Source organism: Tasmannia lanceolata, unplaced genomic scaffold (genome assembly GCF_043159265.1).
Source record: "Tasmannia lanceolata isolate RefF3 unplaced genomic scaffold, GAP_Taslan_0.1 ptg000019l, whole genome shotgun sequence".
NCBI classification, from domain to species: domain Eukaryota; kingdom Viridiplantae; phylum Streptophyta; class Magnoliopsida; order Canellales; family Winteraceae; genus Tasmannia; species Tasmannia lanceolata.
The window spans coordinates 18893507-18921250 of record NW_027518696.1 but is presented as its reverse complement, the minus strand read 5'-3'; the positions used below and the strand labels follow the sequence as shown (position 1 = coordinate 18921250).

General features: G+C 35.9%; 1 protein-coding gene across 1 annotated transcript in view; it reads left to right on the top strand.

Annotated features, from left to right (window-relative positions):
- Positions 1 to 22552: 22552 nt before the first annotated feature.
- Positions 22553 to 27744, top strand: part of LOC143853513 (heat-inducible transcription repressor) — a 56439-nt gene continuing 51247 nt past the window's right edge. Inside the window, exon 1 of the mRNA XM_077363308.1 lies at positions 22553 to 22996. The gene's annotated coding sequence lies outside the window, so the exon portion shown is untranslated. The remainder of the gene's footprint in view (positions 22997 to 27744) is intronic.

Sequence of the window (27744 nt, the reverse complement as noted above, 5' to 3'; positions counted from 1 at the left end):
ATTTAAAATAATTTTATCCCAAATTTCTCCAAAGTTAGTAAAAATGGCATTTTAACAGAGTTAGGCAATGTTTCAAGAACTCCCCAGCAAAGTCGCCAGCCTGTGGACCCCGATCCGAGAAATAATGAAGAACAAGTCCCCAACAGTCTGTGGACCTCCACATGTGAAGGAGAGCTCTACCAAGGAATTCTCGAAACGGTTGCCACCCTCACAGTATAGCACAAGTGGCGATGTAAAATGAGATACCTCTTGATCCAAGGATAAATCCCCAAACCAGAACATACCTAAAATAACTCAGAGTCGCCATCCATGGATAGGCCATGAAACCCCAAAATCAAATCCTCTGTGCAATGGATAACCAGAAAATTATATGGGCTCGTGCCTGATTACGAATGGAGAAGGTCCGAAGAGCACCCCCAATTCGTCCGAGTGCGAACACTTGGTCTCTTATGCCATTTTCATTAACTCCAAAGAAATTTGGGCAAAATCATGTGAAGTGAGAACGAAATATTCCTGAGTGGACGTCTACATAATCATACATGACTCAGGGATGAAATAATAAGCACTCACAAAATAAATGAAAGATGTGTCACCTAAGCACAGCTAGGTTATGAGTGACATGCCTAATGGGTGTCTAAGTTCTGGTGGACAAACGTATGCATGCTACAGCTAAAGGTATAAGGTCTGTGCATGAAAGTAAGAAAACATACAATATGACAACACAACAAATCCTAAGACTCTAAACGATTTAACCCGAGTCCTTGGATGGTCTGATGTTCATCCAAAGAAGCTTACGTATCCCCGCCTCCACAAGAATCAGAGTCACGTAGTTCTTCGCACCTACTCTAAACTATGATGCCTAAGACACATAGACCTCTATCCTAGACTCGATCTAAAAGACCAGACTAGTTATTAAAGCTTCTTGTGCAATTATTTAAATTTCAGTGAATTGTGAATTTTTAGGACACCCTATATGCCCTAGCTAAATGCAGGTTAGCCCTAACCTAATGCAGGTGGTTCCTACAACCTATGTGTAACCAGACTGTGTTTCCTAAGAAAAAACAAAGGGCGGACTAGTGCATCATATTTTAGTCATCAGTCGGCGATGTGGATCGCCAGTTGACCGGATGGAGGCGCTCATATAACTCTAGGACAAACCCCTAACTCTAAAACAAGCACACAACAAACAAACAATACAATCAAGGACAAACCCCTAACTCTAAAAAACTCTCTACCTACGACAAAGTCCTAAATCTAGAAGAAGATCTTTTCAAAAATAAAGTTTAGAAGTTTTATTCAAAAAAAATTTTCAATATTGTTTACAAAAGTTTGGCTGGACTTGGGATAATGATCCCAAGCTGCACTACATACCCCACGAAAGAGGATCAAGCCAACATAGTTCGAAACGAACTTTCTTAATACGCTCCTAAAACTCAACACTTTAAATTTTTTAAGGTTTTTGATGTTTTCAAATATTTTTGATATTCTTGAGTTTTCAAATATTCCAATGTTTTTTTGGATTTTAAAGCTTTTCCAATATTTTTTGAATTTTTAAAATGCTTTAGATATTTTTTGAATTTTTAAATGTTTTCACCTTTTTGGTCAAAGACCTAAGGGAATGCACAAAGCAACACCCTAGGGCCAAACCCTAGGGTCAATAGGGGAAACCCTTAAACCAGGTAAGCTAAAGTCAAAGATAATGAAACGATTTAAGATCCCAAAAGGCAAAGCTCTAATGAGACTGCTAGTCATTAAAGAAGAAAAGCGACGACAACACTAAGGAGAAGCTCCTAAAAACAACTAAAGAAATGGAGAAATGTGTCAAAGACTCTCTAATATCGCTATCAAAGGAAGAGTGAGTCAAAGACTCTCTAATAAGGACCAATGAGTCAAAGACTCTCTAATAATACCACCTGATGGACGAATGAGTCAAAGACTCTCTAATAACGCAACCAAAATAACGGGCAAACGAAACAAAGAATCACTAATAACACTACCAATGAGGCAGGGCATGCCACCTAAAGACTCGCTAGAAGAAAGGGGGTTATAATATGAGGCTAAGTAAGCCTCCAAAAGGGTAAACTCTCTAAACGAGATGAGGCTTGTTTCCAATGGGAAATTGCCTCAAGGAGACAGAGTTTGCCTCCTAATGAAGATCACTAATGAGACCACAATAGTCTCCTAAATAAACGCTCTAGATGACTCCTTCATTGCCCTTGCAATGAGGAGGGGAACCTAAGGTTTTAGGGTCTTCAAAAGACTAAGAAAGTCTAATATACAAAGGAGGGGAGCGCTAGTTGGAGTGAGCAAGTCCCCTAAGGATGGGCTTGGGCTAACTCCTTCATCGCCCTTACCACGATGGATGACTAATCTAAAGGACTTGGTTAGTCCTTAAAAAAAAAAAAATACTCAAAAAATTCCCTATAATACAATATCCATAATTGGAAATGAGTGCAAGAAACCCACAGTTACTAAGCACATAGCAGTAATGAACTAGGATCTAAACATGCACAAAAATGTTCTTCTAAGAATTCTTACACAAAAACTTAAACCTCTTCATATGGACAGTATGAACTGAGAGGAACAAGAAAATCCAAAATTATTGTGTAGAATTAACAGTATAACTGCATGAAAGTCTCCTATCCAGATGTATTCCAATGAAACAATTCTATGAACTTATCAAAACCAAATGATATTAATCCATAAGAACTCCAAAACATGTACAATACTCTGAGGATAACCCAATATTGGCATTACATTAAACCGCATCAAATATTACCACCAACTCTGCTACCCACCCATTTCTAACAAGCATAAACGAACATGTAGCTTAGACCATTTGAAACTTAAAGACTTGAAACTAAAGTGGTTACCCGAGACAACAACTGAATCCCTTTTCATAAAATTTTAACAAGTGATAAAGTGTCAATTAAAACAAGCTAAGCTTGTGCAACACCTTAGACATGATCATGCCCGTCTCTAAAATCTAATGGACAGCCACATACATCTTCATACTCTAACAATAATTCTATAATGGCTGTCTAAACCGTTACTTTTCACATCAATATGCAATAATGTTCGATGGTCAAGCAGGACAATTTTTCCTGAATGAATGATCAGCAAGGTAAACTCATATTGATTAATGATTCAAACACTTTCATTTTTCACCAATTGTTACTGTTGAACCAGGCCAATTCAAAATACTTTATTGTCCAATACTTGAAACACTGGCTATAAAGTCCGCAAATGTAACATTACAATCAGAGAACAAGTGCCTCATTTTATACAACAATCTGAATTATACATGCATGATCTTGTTGAACTGATATGAGAATAAAATACAAGCAAAGCGAGATCAAATGATTAAATGATTCTGAAGCATATTTTTGTCAAAATAATTCTTTTGAAAGACCTAAGAAATTTTGAACTAAAAATCCAAAAAAAAATAAATAAATCAAATAAAAAAATAGAATTAATCAAATGAGATGACCAAAGCTTAAGTGAATTAGTTCAACAAGAGAATGGACCTAAAACATGTCATCATTTTTATGCAATATTATGTGAACTGTGTGTGCTACTATTAAGATTCAATGAGACACATCAAATTAGAGCCTTTGTCAAATACCAAGGCCAGGCCATGAGGTAATTCCTGACTTCCATCAGATGCAACCGTATACCCCTAACTAAAATTACACTCTATTTTCTTAAATCACATAAAGTACAAACGTTCAGCTTATATACGAGTATAAATACACATTTTAAAAAAATCTATCCCCAATGAAATCAGTTTGGTATCATTGAACCATCTTTCTTTGAATAAAATAACCACTGACTGTATGCAGCTTCTTATAGAATATAAGCACTTCTTTGCAATTTTCTTCCATATATCATAAAGATAATTTACTTCTAAACCTTATATTACCCTTTTTTTCACCCAGAGTCATAGAAAAGAATGGTGATTTTCTTCTAAGCAAGCATTCCACCTTCCATTTTAGGGAATGAAATTACAGACCCTTATGAACTGATCCCTGAACCATGTTACCTTAACTAAAATTACATACCTGCTGAGATAATTCATATCCCCATTCTTTAGCATGCTTGATAACCGCTCTTCCCCTATTGTGAACATTACAAATACAATTCCAAACAAACAGAAAATAGCACAAATGTTGAGTTCAACATAATAACAATGAACTCCACTGATTTTCAGATTATTCCAACACAATGGGAATATATTACACTACCTTTTTGTTGTTCAGCGTAATGACAATGAAATACATTGATTTTTTTTAGTTCGGCATAAAGGAAATTAGGTTCAGTTTTATGCAAGTAAAGCAACACAATACAGATTCTAAATGAATAAAGTATACCTTATAATGAAAACTAGTCCGGCTCTATATTAGCTAAACCTGCCAAAACAGGGCTGAATTATGGGCTGAAAGGGAGTAAGAATCATGGGCTGAACTGGGGTAAAACAGGGGCTAAACAGGGGTAATAACAATGCTGAAATGGGATGAAATAGGGGCTGACTTATGGGGTAATAACTGGGCTGAAATGGGATGAAACAGGGGCTGACTTATGACTTCATATTGTTGAACAATCAGAACACAATAAACACATACCTCACAATAATGTCAGCTCCTCTGACTAAACCAATGCCATCACCTTATTGGATAATCCAATCATAATATACCTTCATCACTCAATGCCTCTAATAGGTAACTTCATCAAGTCTCAACCAAGAGTGCATTTTTTATTTTTTTAAGATGATTGCAAAAGGGAACTTCCTACTTAACCAAGAATCCACATAATCATGAGTCAACAATCGTATCTAAAAAAAAAGAATCCCTTGTCACAAAATTACTTTCAAAAAGATTAAAAAGGGACATGACTACCATTACCTTGGATAATAAAGTAGTAGCAAGAATAATAGATCATAGCATTAATAATGGTTATTTAGTCTTGATTAGTACCTATAATTCATCTCAAACTGCATTTCTGAATGACCCTTCCAAATGTCCATAAGAATACAAAATGGTTTCAAATTCCAAGGCACAAAATCTGTAAACTGTTAGGGATCCTCCTATCAAGTGAGTTCTCATCGTTAGAATATAATACTTCAGTGTAAAAATTGCTACACATGCATACCATATACATACCAAAACACCACAACCGAGCAGACAATATCTCAGAGAATAAAATGGCAGCAAAATCTTGTCTAGACTCCTAAGGTTTCAACCTAGTTCCATATTATTTGGCAATCATCACTGAGCCAAACAAAGCTAACAGTGGATGCATAAAAAAAATTTAAAAAAAAATCTATTCACACACCCATGAATTATAAATAATAAAAAATATACTACTCAAACAAAAATCATCCTATAGCGAAGTTATTATGAATCAATTTCATTAGCTCTGACCAAATATTATGCCTGTGAGATTTATTGATGATGATAATAATTATAAACAAAATGGAGATTAATTAGAGGATTTCAAAGCATAAAACAGAAATACAATGCGTATCATTAACAGGCTTAATTATGATTACAACGTATTTAAGCATACATCCTGGAAGAAATATAAGGAAAATCTATCCCCATAACACTAAAAAATTGAAGCAATTTCATCTTGATGATCAGATGAAAACCAAATCATATTAAATTTCATACAAACAGTGAGAAATCAGCAAAAGGATACTTGTATCAATTTCAATTTTCGCTTAAATCATCTAAAATCCAAAGTGATTTCGAAATCCATACATAATAGAGCATATAGCATGCTCACGCATGTTCATACACAGTACACACATTTAGAGCATATATACATGTTCATGTACCCATTCACAGACACATGCACATATTCACATACACGAAACATTCACATACAATCAACATGCCAATGCCCTGTTTTGACAAAAGAAAATAATAAGTTTATTCACCAATTATTAAATGCTCGGGTATGATAAAATCATAGCATAATAACATATTTAGAACTTGAATTTTCAATCAGAAGAAATCAGAAAAACAAACCTCGATTTTATAACTAATGATAAATATTCAAATTATCGTCTTCTCACTCAAATTAATTAACAGATCCAGCAATGAACTCCAACTGATGATGAGATCATAACACAAAACATAAAAGAAATAAAATACAAACAAACTTACCTCTCGATATGATGTCCCTTCTGCCTCTCTACTTTAACCTCAGAAATACTTGGATCGGATGAATTGAAGACCAATGATAATTAAAATCCACTGAAGTTTCAGATCCACAGCTTTAGGGCTTGGATCCAGCAATAGACAATAAGGATCTAAGCTTTCAAAGTTCAAATTAGGGGTTCACATTTGACGATGGAGATCAAAATCTAGTCGAACAACTGGTCGGAGTATGGCCGGAATCCATGGATCTTGGTCGAAATTAGGATTTGTGTTGAAAAATGGAGGCTCGAGGGGTGAGAAAAATAGTAAAAGGGAAGAGAGTAAAGGTCTTCAGAAATACCAGATAAAGAGGAAGATTCACAGGCCGGAGCTCCGGTCAATCTCATCGGAGAAGATCGGAGATCCATCTATCTCCCTCTCTCTCTTAGAAAATGAAAAACTTCCTCTCTTGATGGGCGCGCGGAAATTGATAAGGAGCGCCCGCCACCTTTGTCCTACTCGGCCCAAGCGTGTCCCTCGCAGGATAAATTCACCCCCCTTCTCACCTGGATAGCCCTCTCTGCAGATAATTCACCCTCCTTATATATTTACACTGCGAAGCTTTCAAAGGTTCATTCGCTGGGCAAATCGGCTCAAATTTTGACGAAATTCCATGAAGGCCTAGTTGAGACCTCGACCTACCTTGGGATGAAATTTGAGGCTCTAAAACACTACTTTGATAAGGTTTTGACTCAACTAAAGTTGTTAGGGGTTCGGTCAAAATGGGGTGTCTACAAATGTACACCAACTTTCTTCTCTCATAGTTAGTAAGTCTTATTGTATCGATGTAAAAAAAAATATCGTGTCAATCAGTATTTCTAGTTCAGTCAGTGTTTAGCTTTTTGTTAAAATTCAATGTAGAGCCCATTGAGGCGTGTCAAAAATCATCAATGTACTTACAGTCTTCAATTCAATAAAATGGTTGATTTCGTATCTTTGATACTCTATGATTCACTCTTAGATCTAATGTTTAAATAACTAACGACACCATTCCCGGATGAGAATGCAGACGAAATCCCCCTCGAAATTCGAAAAATGGTTAAACGAGAGGAAAAGAGTCTAGCATAGCCATTTGAAGAGAAATCGAAGCTATTGATAGTGGTATCGAAATTTGAAACTCGGAAAAGATGGATTGGCAAGACTTTATCTCCCAAGGAGCACGAGGAATTGATAAGCCTGTTTACAGGGGTTCAGGGTAGTCCTGCTTGATCCTATAAGGATAAACCGGGTGAATGCCCTGTCGTTGTGCAAAGTAAGACTCCATCTGCTTTAGACATCAGGTCAAAGACTAAAATGCTAGAAAAGTAAACATCAAGCATCGAGTGAAGCTTATGAGAACATTGAGCGAAGAGTTTTGGATGACAAAGTCATATTCATGGAGCATGAGCCCAAAGAACACCTGGGCTGGGTACATTAATAGAATTTCAAGCCAAAGCATTCGAGGAATAGGGATATTTCCTATGACTAAAAGAAAGAATATCTAAAAGAGAAGAAAAGCAAGAGAAAGACAAAAAGGAGAAGGGAATGTGTCATTAAGACAACTCCTTAAGAAAATTAAAGACTCAGATGATGAAGTCAATGAGATAGGTTGAATATGAGAATTGTCTTCACCATTTGGAGACAAATGAGAGTTGTAGAATCTTGAGCACAAATTTAAGATCTTTGAGATGAGTATACATTCAAGTTGAACACCGTGGTTGAAGTCTTGCCATAAAATCGCCAGACTCTTCAAAAAAAAAAACACTCAAAGTCTTTGAACCTTAAGCAAAAGAGCTTGTACATCAAATACATCAGGAGGCCATCCTTGGACGTTTGAATCTTTATAGCCAAGATCCTAATATTTTAAAATCCTTTTGTGAACCCTTTGGGCCAAAAAGTCAAATCAAACAATTTCCTTCTAACCACATTATAAACCAGGGGCATTTTTTTTAAGAAAAAAAGTTCATTTTGAACTATGTTATGACCTGATCCCTACCTCTTCAGGGGTACGTAGGCAACCTAGCTTGGCAGGTACGGTCAACCTTGGGAATAAAAGTTAAATCATTCCCCTTTCAATATTTTGGAGCTAAAAGCTAAACCATTCTTTGTTAAACCCCAAGAAGCGAACTACGCGAATCTAATCCTCCATTTTTGGGGTACGTATGCAATCTGGCAAGACCAGATTCGGTCCAGATCGTTTGAACTTTTTATATCTAGCCCTTTTGAATCCAAGCCCACTTAGAAAGTCCTTTGGTTGAAACAAGCAAAGGTTCAAGACAAATGAAAGCAAAAATAGAAAGAAAAGAAATGAACGAGAGTCTGAAGATCCACTAGGTTGAAAACCCGAAAGGGCGGCCTAGAGTTATGCATTTGCTAAGTTAACAGCCAAATGAGTTGGCTTATGCAACAGTCAGGATAGTGGTCTGCTGGATTGAAAACTTGAAGAGGCAATCCAGTCATGGGGCAAAGACTTCTTATAAAAAGTGAGCTTATGAGATTCAGAAGGAGTTCCTCAGTCATGACGAATTTTAAAGTTTGAGTAGAATAAGAACTCAAATGTAAGAGTTGCAAGCAATCCAGGCAAAGAGTTAAGACAAGTGTTTCACAAGACTACAAATCTGGAAGCCATTAGTTGTAACTTTCTGCAAAGAGACTCGAAGAGATGAAGAAATAATCACTACACAGAGTGGCTGACCTTACTATTTAAAATTGATACATTCGATCTAAGGGTGAATCAAAATTTAGTTAAGTCTCTTAAATATTGTAAGTCTTCTTTGAAAGAGTCCTTAGGAGTCTATTCCTTTTTCATCCTTATTTTCTTTTAGAATCCAAAATGTTTGGCATTGGAAAGAACGGGTGTACACCTTCTGAAATGTGAAGAAAAATTCAGAGTAGATCCTGGTTTAGGAATCAAACAAAGGTAAGAAACTTCTTATTCAGGCCTGTCAGAGATATCACAAGTAATGTTCAACAATGAATGAAAGAATTCTTAGTAGTGGAGTTGGTTTTACCACTATACCAAAGAAAGAACACATGCAAGCTCAACTTTTTCCTATTTACCTTGGTTCTGCTTTCTTAAGACCTTATTATGGAAGCACATAATACGAGGGGCATCTTTTACGACTTGCGTCCTAAAAGATATTACACAATGATAACTAGGATACTTATTCTTAGCAAATAGAAACCAGAGAAGCTTTAACATACTCTTTGAGTTGAATTCCTTGATCAAATTGTCTCTTTTAGAGTTAGTTTCAAAAACTTCAATTCCAAGCGGAGTCTAGAATCTACTCATGCATCTTTCAAACCTCAACAGAATGCTTTTCACATGTTAAAGAAAGTCAATACCTGTGGACCCCGATCCGAGAGAGGTAGGGGGACGTGCCCCCACGCGAAGTCTTTGGATCATCCACGTGAATGGAGAGCTCTACCAAGGAACTCTCGAAAGAATGTGCCCCTCACAGCATGAGTGGCGATAAAATGTGAGATACCTCTCGATTCGGGGACTAGCCCAGATTCGAGGTGTACCTTAAACAAAGAAGAGTCGCCATCCAAGGAAGTGGGCCAAGGATCCCATACTATGTTCTGTTGCAACGGATAACCAGAGATTATAAAAGAAAGGTTCGTGCCTAGTTACGAATTTGGAAGGTCTAAAGAGCACCTCGTCCGCCCAAGTGCAAGCACCTGGTCTCTTATGCCATTTATTATTGATTTGAAGAGTTTTGGGCGAAAGACATATGAAATAGGAACGAATATCTCTGAGAAGACGTCTATCTGATCATGCATGTCTCGGAGATGAAAACTAAGCACACATAAAAAAGATATGAAAGAAGTGTCGCCTAAGAATAACTAGGTTATGAGTGTCATACCTAATTGGTGTCTGAGTTCTGGTGTGCAAACACATGCATGCTACAGCTAAAGGTATAGGATCTGTACATGAAAGTAAGAAAACACAGCAAAACACACAACACAATTCAATTCTATACATGACTGGACAAAATGAGTCCTAACTCTAATGTGACCTGACTCGGACCAAGATGGCCGTCCATCCCAGCTGCTCTACGTATCCCGGCTTCGGGAAGAATCGGAGTCAACGTAATTCGATGCCCTATTCTAAACTACTATGCCTAACCATTTAGAACCGCTATCCTAGACTCGATCCACTAGACTCGACTGATTTTTAAAGCTTTTTTGTACAATTGCTTAAGTTCATGTGAGTTGTAATTTTTAGGATTCTATATGCCCTAACTAATGCAAGTTGGTTAGCCTTAAGCTAATGCAGGTGGGCCATATATCCTATGTGTATCTAGGCTATGCAACCTAATGAAAACCATGGGCTGACTATATGCTTCCTAGTCTAGTCATCGGTTCGACTAGATGTCTAATCGATCGACTTGAGGCCTCCTAACTCTAGGGACACTCACACGACAGGACACACCATATCAAACAAATCAGGACAGACTCCTAACTCTAAAACACCCTAAGTGTCTAGGACAGAATCCTAACTCTAAGGGAAGATCTTTTTGAAAAGGTTTTGAAGAGTTTTTGTATTTTTTGAAAGTTTGAAATGTTTATTTTTAAAGGTTTGGCTGGACTTGGGATGTGGATCCCAAGCTGCACTACGTACCCATTGGAAAGGGATCAAGCCAACGTAGTTTGGAAAAAAAAAGATCTCCTAACTACTCCTAGGGACTCAAGATTTTTGAGATTTTTGGTTTTTCAGATGTTTTTGATGGTTTTTAACACAAGAGGACAGAATCCTATCATCATAAGAGGAGGACCGACTCCTGAATATCTCGCAAAGATTGGACAGCATCCTATGCTTTGCGGGGGAAAATGACAGAATAACAACTCTGCAAGGGTTGGACAGCATCATATACCTTGCAAGAGCGGATAAAAACATATGATTTGATGAGAGGTTGGATAGAATCCTAACCCCTAAGATGATAGGACTGACTCCTGAAAGAAAGACTGACTCTCTAGCTAAGGACAGACTCCTATGCTAATGGAAAAGACTTTCTGAAAGATAGACTCTCTAGCTAATGGAGTAGACTCAAAATTAAAAGTTCTATAAAATGAGAGAAAGAGGCTAATGAGACTAGGCTAGTCTCCTAAAAGAGAGATGACAACTGATGTTTATGAGACATGGCATGTCTCCTAAATGAGGCTCTAAAGACCCCTTTCATTGCCCTTGCAATGAATGAGTTTCTAATGTCTAGGGGATACACATATAAAAGACTCGTCAAGTCTTTTGAAAAGAAGAGGGGAGTGCTACTTGGACTGAGCAAGTCCCCTAAAGATGGGCTTGGGCTAGCGCCTTCATCGCCCTTGCAATGATGGACCCTCGAAAATTAATGACATGTCAAATCTAAAGGAATACAAGGTAAACTATGAAAAATCAAAGTAATTATTTGAAGGATTATGACAAACAGACTACATATGACTCTTTCCTAAAAACAAAATCAGCCTACATCCAATTAAAGACCTAAAGTGAAGGCAATAATCAATATATCTAAAATTATTCTTCCAAAGATAATTAATCTGTAAAATAGGAACTTCACAGTTATGAGAACATTTTCCTATAGATAGCAACTCCCTACAAATTTCTCCCAAAATCCAATTTTTTCATAAAAAAAAAAAATGACCCAATATATATTGTATGACAAAAGAATGGCTGATTATGATAAACATAAGGAAATGATGAAATATGCGACTAACTACAATTTTCATCTGACCCATAGGTTATCAACTGAAACTTTCAATACTACCTTTCAAATGAACTCATCATCCAAAACGAAACAATGTATGAGTCTATATAATAGTTCTATTTGGATTATATCTTCAAAACTAAAGGTAATTGAATGCATGATTAACTAATCAAGTGTTTGGTATCATGTCATGTCAATTATCAAGTAACACTCCTTATGCTTATAACCACTTTTGGTATTTCCCAAAAAAATAAAATAATGAAAACTAAAACCTGACTTCAAAGCTAGAGCAAAACATTAAGAGAAAATATATATACTAAACATATTATCCCAAATCACAAGGACATCATTGCTCAAAAATATTAAGAGAACTAATCTGCAAAACTGTGTATTGGGAATCCAATTCACAATCTCAAGAGGTGCCACCGAGTCTAATTCATAACCAAGACCCTCGCTGGATCCCTCATTTCTTATCCAAAGAAAAAAAAATCCAAACAACTACAACTCTTATCTGTGCAAAATTTTATTATAAAGATAAAACATCTAAGTCATAAGAGGCCTTGTTGTCATAAAACATGTTAAAACAGGCATTATCAACCCTGAATCCTCAACTTACCATAACTTCAAAGCCAACATTTAAACTGAACCTTCTCTATTCTTCAAATATTGAGATTCAGAGAATGCTGTTTAAAATTCGGATTACAAAACAAATTTTCTGAATTCAATTTTTGCTAAAGCTGGGGCCAACATTTTTATCCTTAGAAAATCAGAGACCACATTATAAAACTACTCTAGACATATTCATCAACTCAAATCAAAATAAACATCAATTAATAACTAATCTGATGCGAGACATACGATAAACTATTCAGGCTTTGGGATGAAAATCATAGTAGACAACTTGATAAACAATACAAACATCTCTTAGCTATACCTTAAATAGATTGATCCAAGAGAGAAAAAAACGTTCAAGCTAGTCCACAAACTAGTTTAGGGACTTGCAAACTCATAAATAACTTGGTGACTCACAAATGCATTAACTAGCCTAGGACTAACAGACACAGCCTACCAAAACAACCATAACTTTTTAATCACTGCTCCAAATTTCGACCATGAGTACTTGTTGGAAAGATCTAAAACAAACCTAAAACTTTGTAGTTTACCATTTTCCCTAATTCTATTATTTACTAGCCCGAGAACATGGTTTAAAAACTGTCCAGAAACCAGTGACGGGAATTGCACCTGTATGGTAAAATTCTTACAAAATGCAATTTATCTCTCTGTCAATGCAACTAGTAAGAATTATTACCTTCCTTTTAAAAGTACAATCTGAAAGCTAATTGAATAGCAAGGATAAACTTGTTTAAGACAATTATTAGAACCTGAAAGCAATGACATCAAAGGCCTAAAAAACACTAACATAAACACCATCCAGTTTTGATAGCTGCATCTGTCCCACTCCACTCCGTGTCATTCATATTAACTATGAATTTGTCATTCACAAACAAGCCCAAACGCAACAACAATGAAAAAGAAACCTAAGATTTATATGGTTGTATCAAAATAAGGATGCACACAAGAAAAAGAATTTCAGAATTCACAAAAAAAAAAAAGAAACAGGTTATGAGCAATCGAGCTTGCACTATCATAAACAGAACACAATTATAAAAGAAATTCTACCTTAACCACTAATTAAAGATCGATAAAAGAGATTAAATGAATTATCAAATAATGGACTAAAGATGTACCTTAATTTCAAAACTAATGAAGATGATTTGCAGAGCCTTTCCTTGTACTATTATTCCTCTAACCTGAAGCCTCCACTAGAATTCTTCTTTTTCTTCTCAACGAATAGTGAGTTGGTGTGCTGGACAGCAGCTCTTCCATCCCTTGAGATGTCTTGATGAGGAATTCTGGTGATGATGGTAGTCGGAGAACAAAATGGCCGAAAGCTCCTCTCTCTCCTTTCAATGATCTCCTAAAGAATCTCCTTCTCTGCTTCGATTCTCCTGTACTTTAACTCGTTCTTTGATTTTGATTATTTTAGCAAATGAAAAACCTCCTCAATGAAATCTCCTTTCAGTTGTGACAGATAAAGATGAAGATCTAAAAGAGATTTAAATCATATATCTTGTGAAAATGAAGAGCAATGTCAGATTCGCAAGGAAACAGCTACCTAGCAAGATGAGAGATGACCGAATTTCATGGAGGATTGCCAGATTCCGGTGAAATTTCATAGATCTGTTGGAGAGTAAAAATAAAGGAGTATTTAATGCATAAAATCTGAAAATTAGAAAAAGGAAATGATAAGCGGAAGGAAATGGTCGGATCTCATGGAGATCCGCCGGATTCCGACGGGATCTCGCCGGAGAAGACAAAGCTAGGGTTTGGACTTAAGGTTTAAAAATGGAAATTCAAGGGTCTAGAGTGTAAATGTAGGTTTTTAGTGACTGTAGAAGGGAAAAGGATGTGAAGGAGATGACGTAGAAGAATTTCGACGGTTGGATCTTCAGCGAAAAGACCGGATTCCGACGAGATCTCGTCGGAGAAGATGGGTTGGGGTTTGAGATCCACTTTCTCTCTCTTAAACTCTCATTTTCTCTCACTCTCTCTCTCTCTCTCTAAAAATTTGGGAAAAAATTTAGATCCCTCACAAATGAGCCCTTGATGTCTTTTATAGATGTTTTCAATAATGTTTCGCCCCCTTTAGTTTGCAGGACATCCCCCCTTGTGTATGTTTGTACTTTATTTTGGAAGAGCTGGGTGGTCCAAGAGAAAAGAGCTTAATGAAAATTATGAAATTCGTGCTCCTTAGTTGTCTGAGACAACCCCCTTACTAAAAAAAACTAACTGCACAACCCCCGAACAGGATAAATCACTCCCCTTCCGCTACACTTTATATACACTATCTCACGAACCACACTCGTTTGCTAGGCAAACCTCGACGGGTTTCGACGAAATTTTAGAGGGACCTAGCTAAGACCTTAACCTACCCTAGGGAACAATTTGGGACCTTAAATCTTTGATTTGACAGGGTTTTACTATAACAATATATGTAGGGGTTCGGTCAAAATGGGGTGTCTACAATACCTAAAAATCTCATTAATCTACTTGAGTTTTTGCTTTCAGCAAATATCATGCACTGCTAGTTACTCTTGGTAAGAGATAACTAATCCATTAGTAAAATCAATCAAAGATGGTAAATTCTTCATTCATTTTAAAGAGCTTTTAATAAGGATAGAAATTGATAGCTCTGTGCTTCAGAGTCTGGTCTTTTCATCCATCATTTTTTATTTTTAATAAGGATAGAAATTGACAGCTCTGTTCTTCAGAGTCTGAGCTTTTCATCCATCATTTTGAGCTTTTAATAAGGATAGAAATTGATGGTTCTATGTTTCACAGTTTAGTTGTTCTTCCATGGTTTTAGAAAGTTTTCAATAAAGGAAGAAATTATTATATTATGTGTTACACGGTTTGATCATTTCTTCCATCATTTAAAAAAAAACATTTGGTTTACACTTGTTTTGACAAAAATTTTAATACAGCTATAAAAAAAAAACTCTTTGAGTGATTAGTGTGTACTTATTTGATTTGTACTCTTTGAGTGTTTGGTTTTTGTTTGATTTGGCAAAGTTTTAATACAATGACAAAAGAAAAAAAATTCTTTGAGTGTTTTTAAGAAGGAAATTACCGGATTTAGTGTTGCCCGATCTGGTATTTCCTCAATCATTTTGAAAAAGAAGGTTTTAATAGCGTAGGAAATTACCGGATTCAGTATTGTACAGTCTGGTCTTTTCTTCAATCATTTTGAAAAGGTTTTAATAGAGTAAGAAATTGCCAGATTAAGTATTGCACGATCTGAACTTTTCTTTAATCATTTTGAAAAGATTTCAATTAAGTAAGAAATTACTAGAATTTGTGTTGCATGGCCTGGTATTTTCTTCAATGTTTAGAAAATGGTTTAATGGAGTGAGAAAATAACCAGAATCTGTGTTACACGGTCTGGTCTTTTCTTCAAGTGTTTTGAAGAGTGTTTTAATAGAGTAAGAAATTACCGGATTTAGTGTTGCACTGTCTGTTTGTTTCTTCAAAAAAAAAAAATTTAGAAAAGTTTTAACAGAGTAAGAAATTATCAAACATGTGTTACACGGTTTGTCTTTTTGAAAGGTTTTAATAAGGAAAAATTACTGAACCTATGTTACACGATTTGGTCTTTTTGAAAGATTTTAATAGGGGAAAATTACTGAACCTGTGTTACACGGTTTGGTATTTTTGAAAGGTTTTAATAGGAAAAAATTACTGAACCTGTGTTACACGGTTTGGTCTTTTCTTAGATCATTTTGAAAGATTTTAATAGGGGGAATCACCGAACCTGTGTTACATGGTTTGGTCTTTTCTTCGATCATTTTGAAAGGTTTGAATAGGGGAAAATCACCAATCTTGTGTTACACGGATTGGTCTTTTCTTCCTTCACCCGGGTATTTAATACCCAGATGATTAGTAATGTAATGTAAAATAGTGACTTGCCTAATCATCGTTCTGCAATGTGCAGCTTCCTAACGAGTTAGGAGTCATGCGTATCTGTGAAGAGGTTTGTGGGGAAATGTTTAGCAGGACATACAAATCTGGGTTTATGTGGAACTGTTTAACAGAACCGCATAATCTGGAGTGATTCGCTACCTTGAAAGAGAAGAGTCAGAGTTACTCTGATAGTTAAATAGATGTATTTTCAGCAATGATCTGTATAGCTATCGCCCGGTGAGACTTAGTTTCGCCTCGGTATTAGATGTTTGAGTTTGGCTCAAATATCCGAGTACCCCAATAAGTGGTCGAGTAAGTTTTGGACTGATCGACAAGATAAAAAAAATCTTTTGAGTGTTTAGATGTGTGCTTGTCTTAGAAGAGTTACAATGAAGTTTCTAAAAAGGAAAAAACTCTTTAAGTGTTAGTTTTGAACTTGTTTTGGACGAGTTTCAATACATTGGTCTTTGGCCTATTTGACAGTTTTTTTTCTTAAAAAAAAAACTCTTTGAGTGTTTGGTTTTGAACTTGTTTTGAACGGGTTTCAATACAGTGGTCTTTGGCCCATTTGACAGATAAAAAAAACTCTTTGAGTGTTTGGATTTGTGCTTGTTTTAGACAGGTCACAATGTGGTTTCTAAAAAAAATGAAATGATGAAAACTCTTTGAGTGTTTGAATTTGTACTTCTCTTAGACAAGTTATACTTAAAAAGGATTCTAAGAAAAAAGTGTGTTTGTGTTTTGTAATTGTTCATAAGTCCTTGTGGACTGGTTTAGATAGTTGAGTAATGGGTATTAGAGAGAGGCTATTTCATTGAAATGTTATGATCGCCAAGTTAAGAGTCCGTGAGAGGCTATCTCCCTATTGTTGGTAGAGTTTTTTTACTCTTGTGGAAAAGTGATTTTGCAAGTATTTTTCTTCGTGAAAATTATTTTGCTTTTCTTTGTTTTCGGGTCGATCAAAATGTGTTGTCTGTTCGACTTTGGCATTCGCGTGTCAAGCACGCTCTGCCAAAGAGGGGCATTTGTAGACACCTCATTTTGACCGAACCTCTTTTATATCTTGTTTAATCAGAACCCCATCAAATCAGAGATTTAGGGCCCCAAATTTCACCCTCGGATAGGTTAGGGTCCCAGCTAGGTCCCTATAAACTTTTGCCGAAATCGGATGAGATTTGCCTAATAAGACAAGCCGAATTAGAATTGTAGTGCGAAATGGGAGTGAAATATCATGTAAGACAGCCAGTTTTTTCACTAGAGCAGAAAGGGGGGTGCATTATCCTTGTAATGTCGTCCATGAAGAGCTTTATTTGAAAATAGCCCTTATTTAATTAAAATACAACATATACATGAATATGTGGTTGTCCAAGGTAACTAAAGGGGTGAAAATTTTCTTTTAGTTAATTTTTCATTAAATTTTTTTCCAAATAGCCACCATTTTGCAACCAAAACCAAAGCAAAATTTTTGAAAAAATGGTTGTTCTATAAACTAATGGGGGACAAAAATTAAGGGAAAACTCTATAAATATAGCATTTGGACTCTCATTTGAAAAAAAATGAGGGCTTTTAATCTAATTTTAGAGAGGGAGAGAGAGAACTTTCTAGAGAGAGAGAGAATTCTAGAGAAAGAAGGAGATCTAGAGAGAGAAAGAATGAGATCTAGAAGGAGATCTAGAGAGAGAAAGAAGAAGATCTAGAGAAAGAAAGGAGATCTAGAGAGAGAAAGAAAGAGATCTAGAGAGATAAAGAAGCTTTCAAGGATAGATACAAGAGAAGAGCACAAGGTTAGTAGATTTTGAGTTTTCTTTGAAAATCTAGCCTAAAATGGGAAATCTAAGTGAAAAATGCTTAAAATGATTAGATCTAGCAACCTAGGGTTAAAATCTACCAAAATATGTTTAAAAACATGTCTCATTTGAAGATTTAAAGCAATTCACTTCAAATTTTGATGTAAAAATGGCAAAACTAAGTGTTGTCCAACCTCATTTTTTGCCATTTTTCATCAATTTTCGGTTGGAATTTGTGAAAAATTTTCGTGCGAAGGTGTAGTACTCGTTGAGATCTTTGATTTGCGTATAAATGCCCAAAATTGGCTAAGAAACAAAGAAGTTATGGCCGTTTTAAGATTTCAGCTCAAAATTCGGTGCAAAATGGTGAATCTATGTGTGTTTTTGTGAAAATTCCTTAAAGATCTTCAAAACTGAAACCAACATTGTTAGATCTAAGCCTAATCAGCATGTATTATCATATATTTGTGTCAAATTCCCATAGATCTTGTGTTTGAATGAAGTTTTGATGTGAAATGTTATGAAATTGTGTTGAATTACATGTTGTCCAGATTTTATTTTTAATTTATCACTAAAATTTGGTTAGATCTAACGAAAGTGATACACACAGAAGTTGTAGATTTTTCTGTGATCTTTGATTTGACATCTTCCGAGCCTCGTAATGATGAACAATGAAAAAGTTATGATGATTTTAAGATATCAGCCAAAAATACTACATTTCCAGATTTGGACTTGATGGAAATGGCCGTTGTTCGGCCACTTCCGGCAAGAGCCAACCAAAATTGTCAACATAGAAAAGTTTATTTGATCAATTTTTTAAACAGTTGTAGTTGAACACTTTTCTTCAAAATATATTTTTGATCCTCTGTTTTGCAAAACCAAATTAGAACTTTTGAAAAGTAAAACTGCATAAATAAAATCTGAAATCAGCCCATAGATGGCCGTTTGCCGGCCACTTCCGGCAAGAGCCAGCCCAAATTGCCAACGGAGAAAAGTTTATTTGATCAATTTTATAAAACTTTGTAGTTGAACACTTTTCTTGAAAATATATTTTTGATTCGGTTTTTTGCAAAATCAAATCAGAACTTTCGAAAAGCAAAACTGCAGAATTGAAATCTGAAATTTGCTCGGAGATGGTCATTTTTCGGCCCCTTCCGGCTAGAACTGGCCAAAGTGTATAACTAATCAATTTTTTCCTGATGTGTCCCCTACACGTTTGATGTGTATCACTTTTGCTAGTTGTGCCATTTGGATAGTATAATTTTAAATACAAATTTTTAGCTTCCATATAAAATGCAAATGTGTGCTTTTGATGCTTGATTCATGCTTAGCCTAGTGGGCGATGAAGGCGTTAGCCCAAGCCCATCCTTAGGGTACTTGTTTAGTCCGAGTAACTATCTCATCTCTCATTTAGAAGACTTGCTAAGTCTTTTAGACTTGTTTAAACCATAGAATCATTCCTTCATTGTAAAGGGTGATGAATGAGTCATCCCAAGCCCATCTTATAGGGGACTAGCTTAGTCCACATAGCATTTACCTTCTTTAGAAGACTTGTTGAGCCTTTTAGATATATTTAGACAATATAATCCCTTCCTCATTGCAGGGGCGATGAAGGCGTTAGCTCAACCCCATCCTTAGGGGACTAGCTCAGTTCTAGTGGCGTTCCCCTCTTTATTTTAATAGGCTTACTTAGTCTTTCAGATACTTATAGATATTAGAACCCTTCTTCATTACCAGGACAATGAAAGAGTCATCTAGAACCCTCATTTAAGAGACCATTGTGGTCTCATTAGTAAGTTACACTAGGAGACATGCTTTGTCTCATTAAGGCAATCCTTCTTCGGAGACAAGCCTTGTTGTTTAGAACCCATCCCTTAGGAAGATTGCCTTATCTTGGTATAAAGTTAGCCCATAGGAGGCGTACCTTGCCTCATTTATAGAATCATTTCTAAGTTGTGCCCCAACTTGTACCCCCTGCTAGTTGGAGGCCAACTTGGTCTGTTAGTTACCCTACTCTCTACTTATTCATTGCAAAAGCGATGATAGGGATACTTAGAGCCCACTTTTGTGACTAGGAGACATGCCTTGCCTCATTTATAGAGCCCGTATTTGGAGATAAGCCTTGTCTCATTTAGAGAGTTTCCCCTTTAGGAGGCTTACCCAGCCTCATGTTAGAGTAACCCTTTCTTCTAGAGCGAGTCTTTAACTTTATTTGCCCTTCTTTTGGTAGTGTTATTAGAGAGTCTCTGACTCATTTGCATCACCTCTTTAGTATTGTTAGTTAGGAGTTTCTCCTTTAAGAGTTGTTACTTCATCTTAGTTAGAGACTAACTCAGTATTATTAGAGCTTTGCTTGCTTGTGATTTTAGATCGTTTTCATTGTTCTTGGGATACTAGTTTACTTGTTGTGGATCGTCTCTTTGAGACACTAGTTGCCTGTTTGAGGTTTTCCCTTTAAATTTAGGGCTTTGCCCTAGTTTTTTGTTGTGCTTGCATGTTCCCTTTAAAATTGAAAATATTTTAAGACCCAAAAGCATTGAAATCATCTTAAGGTAAAAAAACATTGAAATCATTTAAAATTACAAAAATATTAGAATATTTAAAAACTTCAAAAATGTTGAGACATTTGGAAGCTTTAAGATTTTAGGAGTGTAGTTAGGAAGTTTGTTTTCGAACTACGTTGGCTTGATCCTCTTTCACGAGGTACGTAGTGCAGCTTGAGATCTTTATCCCAAGTCCAATCAAACTTTGTAAATAGACTTTGTAAATCTTTCAAAAATCATTCAAACAACTTTTAAAACTTTGTTTTAAAAAAGATCTTCCTATAGAGTTAGGAGTTTGTCCTAGATAGAGAGTTTTGGAGTTAGGAATTTCTTCTTGATATGTTGTTTGATTGTTGTGGTTGTTGTGTGTTTGTGTTAGAGTTAGGAGTTTGTTACGCCTCCGTCCGGTCAGTTGACGATTTACATCGCCGACTAATGACTAGGTCTAAGATGCGTTAGTGATCCTATTATTTTCCATATGACACATAACTTAGTTACACATAGGTTGTATGAACCACCTGCATTAGCTTAGGGCTAACCTGCATTTAGTTAGGGCATATAGGGTGTCTTAAAAATCCACAATCCACTGAAATTTAAATAATCCCACAAGAAGCTTTAATAACTAGTCCGGTCTTTTAGGTCGAGTCTAGGATAGAGGTCTAGATGTCTTAGGCATCATAGCTTAGAATAGGTGCGAAGAACTACGTTGCTTTGATTCTGGTGGAGGCGAAGATACGTAGGCAGCTTTGGATGAATACCAGACCATCCAAAGAATCGAGTGAGATCGTTTAGAGTTTAGGATTTGTTGTGTTGCGTCGTGTGTGGTATCGAGTCATGTTGTATGTTTTGTTGTGTTTTCTTACTTTCATGTACAGATCTTATACCTTTAGCTGCAGCATGCATGTGTTTGCCCATCAGAACTTAGATACCAGTTAGGCATGTCACTCATAACCTAGCTGTGATTAGGCGACACTTATTCCATTTATTTTGTACATGCTAATTATTTTATCCCCGGGTCATGCATGTTTAGGTAGACGTCTACTTGGGGATATTTGTTCTTATTTTACATGATTTTCACCCAAGACTCTTTAAGGTTAATAATAAATGGCATAAGAGACCAAGTGCTTGCACTCGGACGAATTATGGGTGCTCTTCGGACCTTCTCCATTCGTAATCAGGTACGAGCTCATATATATTTCTGGTTATCCATGGTATACATAGCATATTTGTTTTTGGGGTTCCATGGCCTATCCATGGATGACGACTCTGAGTTTGTTTTAAGTACGTCTTGGTTTGATGATTTATCCTTGGATCAAGAGGTATCTCATTTATCGCCACTCGTGCTATGCTATGAGGGTGACATCTGTTTCGAGAGTTCCTTAGTAGAGCTCTCCTTCACACGTGGATGATCTAGAGGCCGCCGGGGGCTCGTCCCCACCTCTCTCTCGGATCGAGGTCCACAGGTGGTGCTGATTATCTCTTTCTTGTGTTATCTATTCCCTTTGGTCCAAGGAAGAGAAGAGGTTGAATATATCACTTTGTTTATTTAGGGCCGATTTTTACCTCAGACCACACCCCTGTAGAGTGAAGAGAGTAGTTGTAAATATACTAGGGAGGGCTGTCCATAGAAAGAAAAGGGGAACAAATATATCAGTCTTTTCATTCATCCCTGTTGTTTGCCGGACCACCTTCATCTGCTTTAAAAGGGCAGTCATAAATACACCTAGATGAGGGCTGTCCAGGGCATGAAAATGGGGGTACAAATTCATCGTTTTTTTTTATAAGCAAAGGAATTTGGGCTCTTATTTTCGTTATACAGAGAGAGAAGAGAGAGAGAGAGAGAGAGAGAGAGAGCCCAAGTTGAAACCCTAACCCCATTTCTTATTCTCCGACCTGACTCTCCCGAATATCGTCCTACTCCGGCCGGCTTCACATTCCCTCACCTTCTCCATACTTCATCAAACCCTAGCAAGTCTTCTATCTTCATCAGATGTGAAACCCTAACCAAGCTAGAGAGAAAGAGAGAGAATGAGGAAATCTTAATCATCTTCTTCGGCATATCTGGCCGGAATCCGGCTAGTTTCCGGTCATTTTTTTGTTTTAAAACTGTAAGTCGAGCCTCATTTTCTCTAGCTCGGATTCAAGACTTCGATCTGTCTTATTGTGCCTTATTTCATCTGGATCTACAACATTATTGCTCGGATTTGATTGTAAGTGAGTTAGCTTTGGCAAATAAAAGGAGAAAAGTAAAGAAGAGGAAGGTAATTTTATTTATTTCTGCTAATTTTAAGATATTTTCTTGATCATAGATGAGTAATTATGCTTGAAAGTTTATTGCCTTTGTTGATTGGATCTGTTCTCCTGAAGAACAAAAGTTTCCTTGTATTATATGTAAATTGCTTTGTTTTATTTTTTCTTTCTTCAGATAATTCTGTTATTAAGGTAAGTCTCTCGAATATTTGTTTATATTCTCGTTTATTTTCATGGATGCTTGCAATCCAGTACTCTGTGATTGATGCTTGCTATGAGGGATTGTGTCAGGTGTTTTAAATGCATTTTCTATGGAATTTTTCCCTTTTATGTTTGCATTAGAAAGGAAGATGGGACGCTGATCTTGGATTTTTTTTTTAAAATTGCAGTATTTTGATTTCTTTTGCAAAAGTTTCATATCTTTGAGTTCAAAAGATTTATCTATTAATTTGAGGCCTCTTTTACATTTACTATTCCTTATAATGGTTCTCTGATTATAGGTTTGAAACTCTTATTTCTTTTGTACTATGAGATCCTGAAATATAGAGGCATTTTTATTTTTTAATGTCTTGTTCTGTCAAATTAATAAAAAAAAATCATTTATCTTTATAAGCTGATTCAATAAAATTATGTGTATGTCAAAAATCACGAGTATTGTTTTATTCAGGTTTATTTTCCTTGAAGAGTGTTATAATAACACAAGAAAAGTAGTATGTTTTGAAATTAATTCTGAGAGTTCTTTTATCGTTTCTGACAAAAAAAAATCAATGACAGTATGATTGTTATTCTTCTAAATACATAGCTTGTCTATTTTACCTCTTGCTGGTATAGCATTGGAATGAATATTTTTAAGGATCTGAAGGTAGCATAGGATTCATTTCTCAAAGGCTATTATAAAGGTTATTTTGTATAAATGGGAAATACTTCATGGTTCAATGGAATTACATGTATTGGCGGCCAGGCTTATTTTCTGAATAATTATATCAGGTTCGGGTAGAATACTGGAGGAGCAGTTATGTTTAAAACATAGTAATATGGATATTTAGATAATTCTTTTAGTACTTTATGCATCTGTATTATGGTAGTCAGAATGTAGGAGAATTAGTTTATCTTTGGAAATTGTTACATGGGGATGAGATAATGTTGGACTCAAAAATTTATAACAAGGGTAAAATAGTAAATCCCTTATTAAAATAAGAAGAGAGAAAAAGGGGTGGTTACATATCACTTTATCCCTAAAGTAAAGAGGGATAAATATAAAAAAAAGTTTAAATCCCTAAAATTTAGGAAATAAAAATGACTCGCATAAGAAGTGAGTCGCCCACTTTTCAAAATAGGGAGTTACGTAGCTCCCCGCAAAAAGAGAGGTGATCATGGAATCCTAGATAAGGGATGAGGTGGCACCTACAACGGCTTCAAAAAGAGGAAGTGGAGATCATGAAGTTGAGAAAAAAAGGGATGAGGTGGTAGTTGCTAACTACTTCGTGAGAGTTCTATAAATAGACTCAAGATCTTTGAGAAAAGGGATCGGATCTTTGCGAAAGAAAAGCGACGTGAAGAAAAGAAGAAGGAGAAGAAAAGAAGGTGAGAAGATTACTGGCTAACAGTATTTTCTTTTTTTCCTCTTAGCAGGTTTCTCCCAAAAGGTTCCAGAAAGGAGACTAAGAAGAAGACCTTTCTCCTTTGGGAGAAAGAAGAAAATTCCTTTAGAGAATCTCTCTCTAAAGGTCCTTTTAGGATTTCTTTCCAGAGACTCCCTAAAGGGAGAAGACCTTTCTCTTCCGAGAGAAAGATGATAAAAATGGCGGTTTCCCCCAAGAGATAAAGACGGTGGTTCCCCAACAAGAAAGAAGACCTTTCTCCTTAAGGAGAAAGAAGAAAATCCCTTTAGAGAATCTCTCTCTAAAGGTTCCTCTAGGATCTCTTTCCAGAGACCCCCTAAAGGGAGAAGACCTTTCTCTTCCGAGAGAAAGTGGATAAAGACGGCGGTTTCCCCCAAAAGATAAAGACGACGGTTTTCCCAGAAGAAAGAAGACTTTTCTCATTCGGGAGAAAGAAGAAAATCCCGTTAGAATCTCTCTCCAGAGACTCTCTAAAGGTCCCTTTAGGATCTCCTCCCAGAGACTCCTTAAAGGGAGAAGACCTTTCTCCTCCAGGAGAAGGACGATGAAGATGACGGCTCTCCAAAAGAAACATGAAGAAAGTTTGGGGAATTGAAGAAAGTTACCAGGACAAAGAAACTCCACCAGAAAAGATTTGTTAACAAAAAATAAAACAGATCTTTCTAGCGGATGATTAACAAAAAATGTATTTAGCTAAGAAACCTCTTGATGGATAATCAGAGGTGATTTCTTCTTCAAGAAATGTAATTAGCGGCCAATAGAGCCGGAAGTGTACGATCCCAACCAAAATTAATAAAACCTCTTCACAAGAGGGAAAATTTATTTTATGTGTGTGATTCTCATTTTCATGCATGTAAAATTTGTTGTGAACAGATAACGTTAGCAATAAATGGTTCTGTTAAACAATGTTCTGAAAATCAGAATCGTATCGTAAATCGTAAGAGGGGTCGAATCGTAAATCGTAAGATTTTTCAAATTTATATATAAAAATTAGAAAAAAATAATAAAAAATAGGAAAAATTAGAAATAAGAATAAAAAGAGTAATTATCAATTTGAAGCTTTTTAGAAACGGTTGGAAAAGAATTTTTTCTTTCATAATTTGAAGCTTCTACATTGCTGATTACATATGGGGAAAAAAAGAGAATTGAATCACTCACAGTTCAAGTATTATTTACAGAATTACAAGGGGACTTTTAATTTAGAATCATATCCCTAAAATTTATCATTTGCCACTAGATTGGAAAAAAAAATTCACAAGAAATGATTTTTGAACAATCACACGGCCTATTTATTTTGGATTTTAAGAACTGATTGGAGTCCAATCGGTTCTCAAAATCCAAAACAAACAGAGCCTAACTCCAAATCAAAACTCAAAATCGAAAATAAACATGTCCTGAACATTAGAAAAAATCAGGCTTTCAAAATCCAAATTGATTTGTTTTGAGAAGGTACTGTTTGTTTTGGATTTTGAGAACCAACTCCAATCGGTTCTCAGTCCAATCAGTTCTCAAAATCCGAAAAAACAGGGGGTTGAGGCAAAGAAATACAAAAATACAAAAAAAGAAAATAAAACAGGGGGTTGAGGCATACCTGATATCTTCTTCTTCTTCTTCTTGGACCAGTGGAGGAGAAACGAGTGGGGGAGGCGTATGGAATACAGAGGTTTTTCTTTCGTCTCACAGAACCCTAACTCGATGGAATAAGACTTCGTATGGATTAAAAAAGGCGTATTAAAACCTTTAACATAAGTTGTGGGGCCCACTGGAATCATAACATTAAAAAAGGCATATAAAATAAGGTAAAATACACTTTGTAAATGAATCGTACGATTCAAGTATGAATCGTACGATTCTTTCAGAAAACGATTCATTGTTGCGATTTAAATCGTTTGCCATACGATCTGATTCAAATCGTACGATTTGAATCGTAAATCGTACGATTTTGATAACCTTGCTGTTAAAGATATTGGTATAATTATTGATTATCGGATATTGAAGTTAGCATTATATTGTCTTGATAAGTGCATGAATTTATTTTTTGTTTAAAACATTCTTAGGTTTTCAGTGTATATTCTTGTAGATTACTGTAGCTTCATTTTACAACCTTATGTTGTCTTTTCAGTTTTTAATTGATGGCCTAGTAAATACTGATAAAGGAGGCTAATGATTTTCTTCCAGATGTACCCAAAATCTTACATTTCGAAACAAAAATTAAAGCCTCTTTAGTTTCTCCAATACTTTAATGAGAATAGTGAGTGTAACATTAGGCACAAGTTTGCTTTGGAGGTTTTGATGGTCCAAATTTTTTTGCGCATTTCTTAGCTTGAATCATTTCAAGAATTTCAGTGGATTTGATCTGTTTATTAATTATATTTCAGAGTTTTTTTATTTCAAGATTTTGGTTTTAATGCAATATGGGTTATACATATTCTCTTTTATATGAGTTTATATACTGTTTTTCTTAGGATGTCTTTCTTTAGTCTGTGTGTAGATACTCTAATTTTGCTACACTTTAACCAACAATAACCTAATATATTGATCCGTGGAATTTCACTGGTAAAATATGCATCCTCACATTTCCTGAAAACCAAAATGATAAAGAGATGTATCTGGAAGATGATTTAATCCGAAAAATTAGAAAAATACCCTGATTGGTGACTTTAGTGTGTTAAATCTATGTGAGAGTCCTTCCATCATGGATTTATATCCTTTAGGTCTTTAAAACCTCGATCTGACTTTATGGATCATCAATCGGGACAAAATAAGTTAGGGTCGCTTCACAGCCCGGGCCCTGATTCCATTCCGAGACCCGATTCCGTAAATCGTCAGATCGATGGCAGATCTTGACCTGGGTGTCTTTCTTTACCAAGAATTTGTGATCATTTAGTCAAAATAATATCAATCATGGTTAATCTCAAATTCGGATTAAACATTGGGTTACTTAATTGAGCAAAAACCTAGTGAAAAGTCACGGATCATGGCACGATGAATGAGATCCGTCGAAATTATCCCATTAAATCATCGATAACAGAACTTTTTAATGTCTTAATTGGTGTTGATATCTTGGTTTAATAGTTTTAACCGTTGATCCAAAATTGATTGAGTCGGTTGGTTTGTTTGGATCACCGATTTGCCCA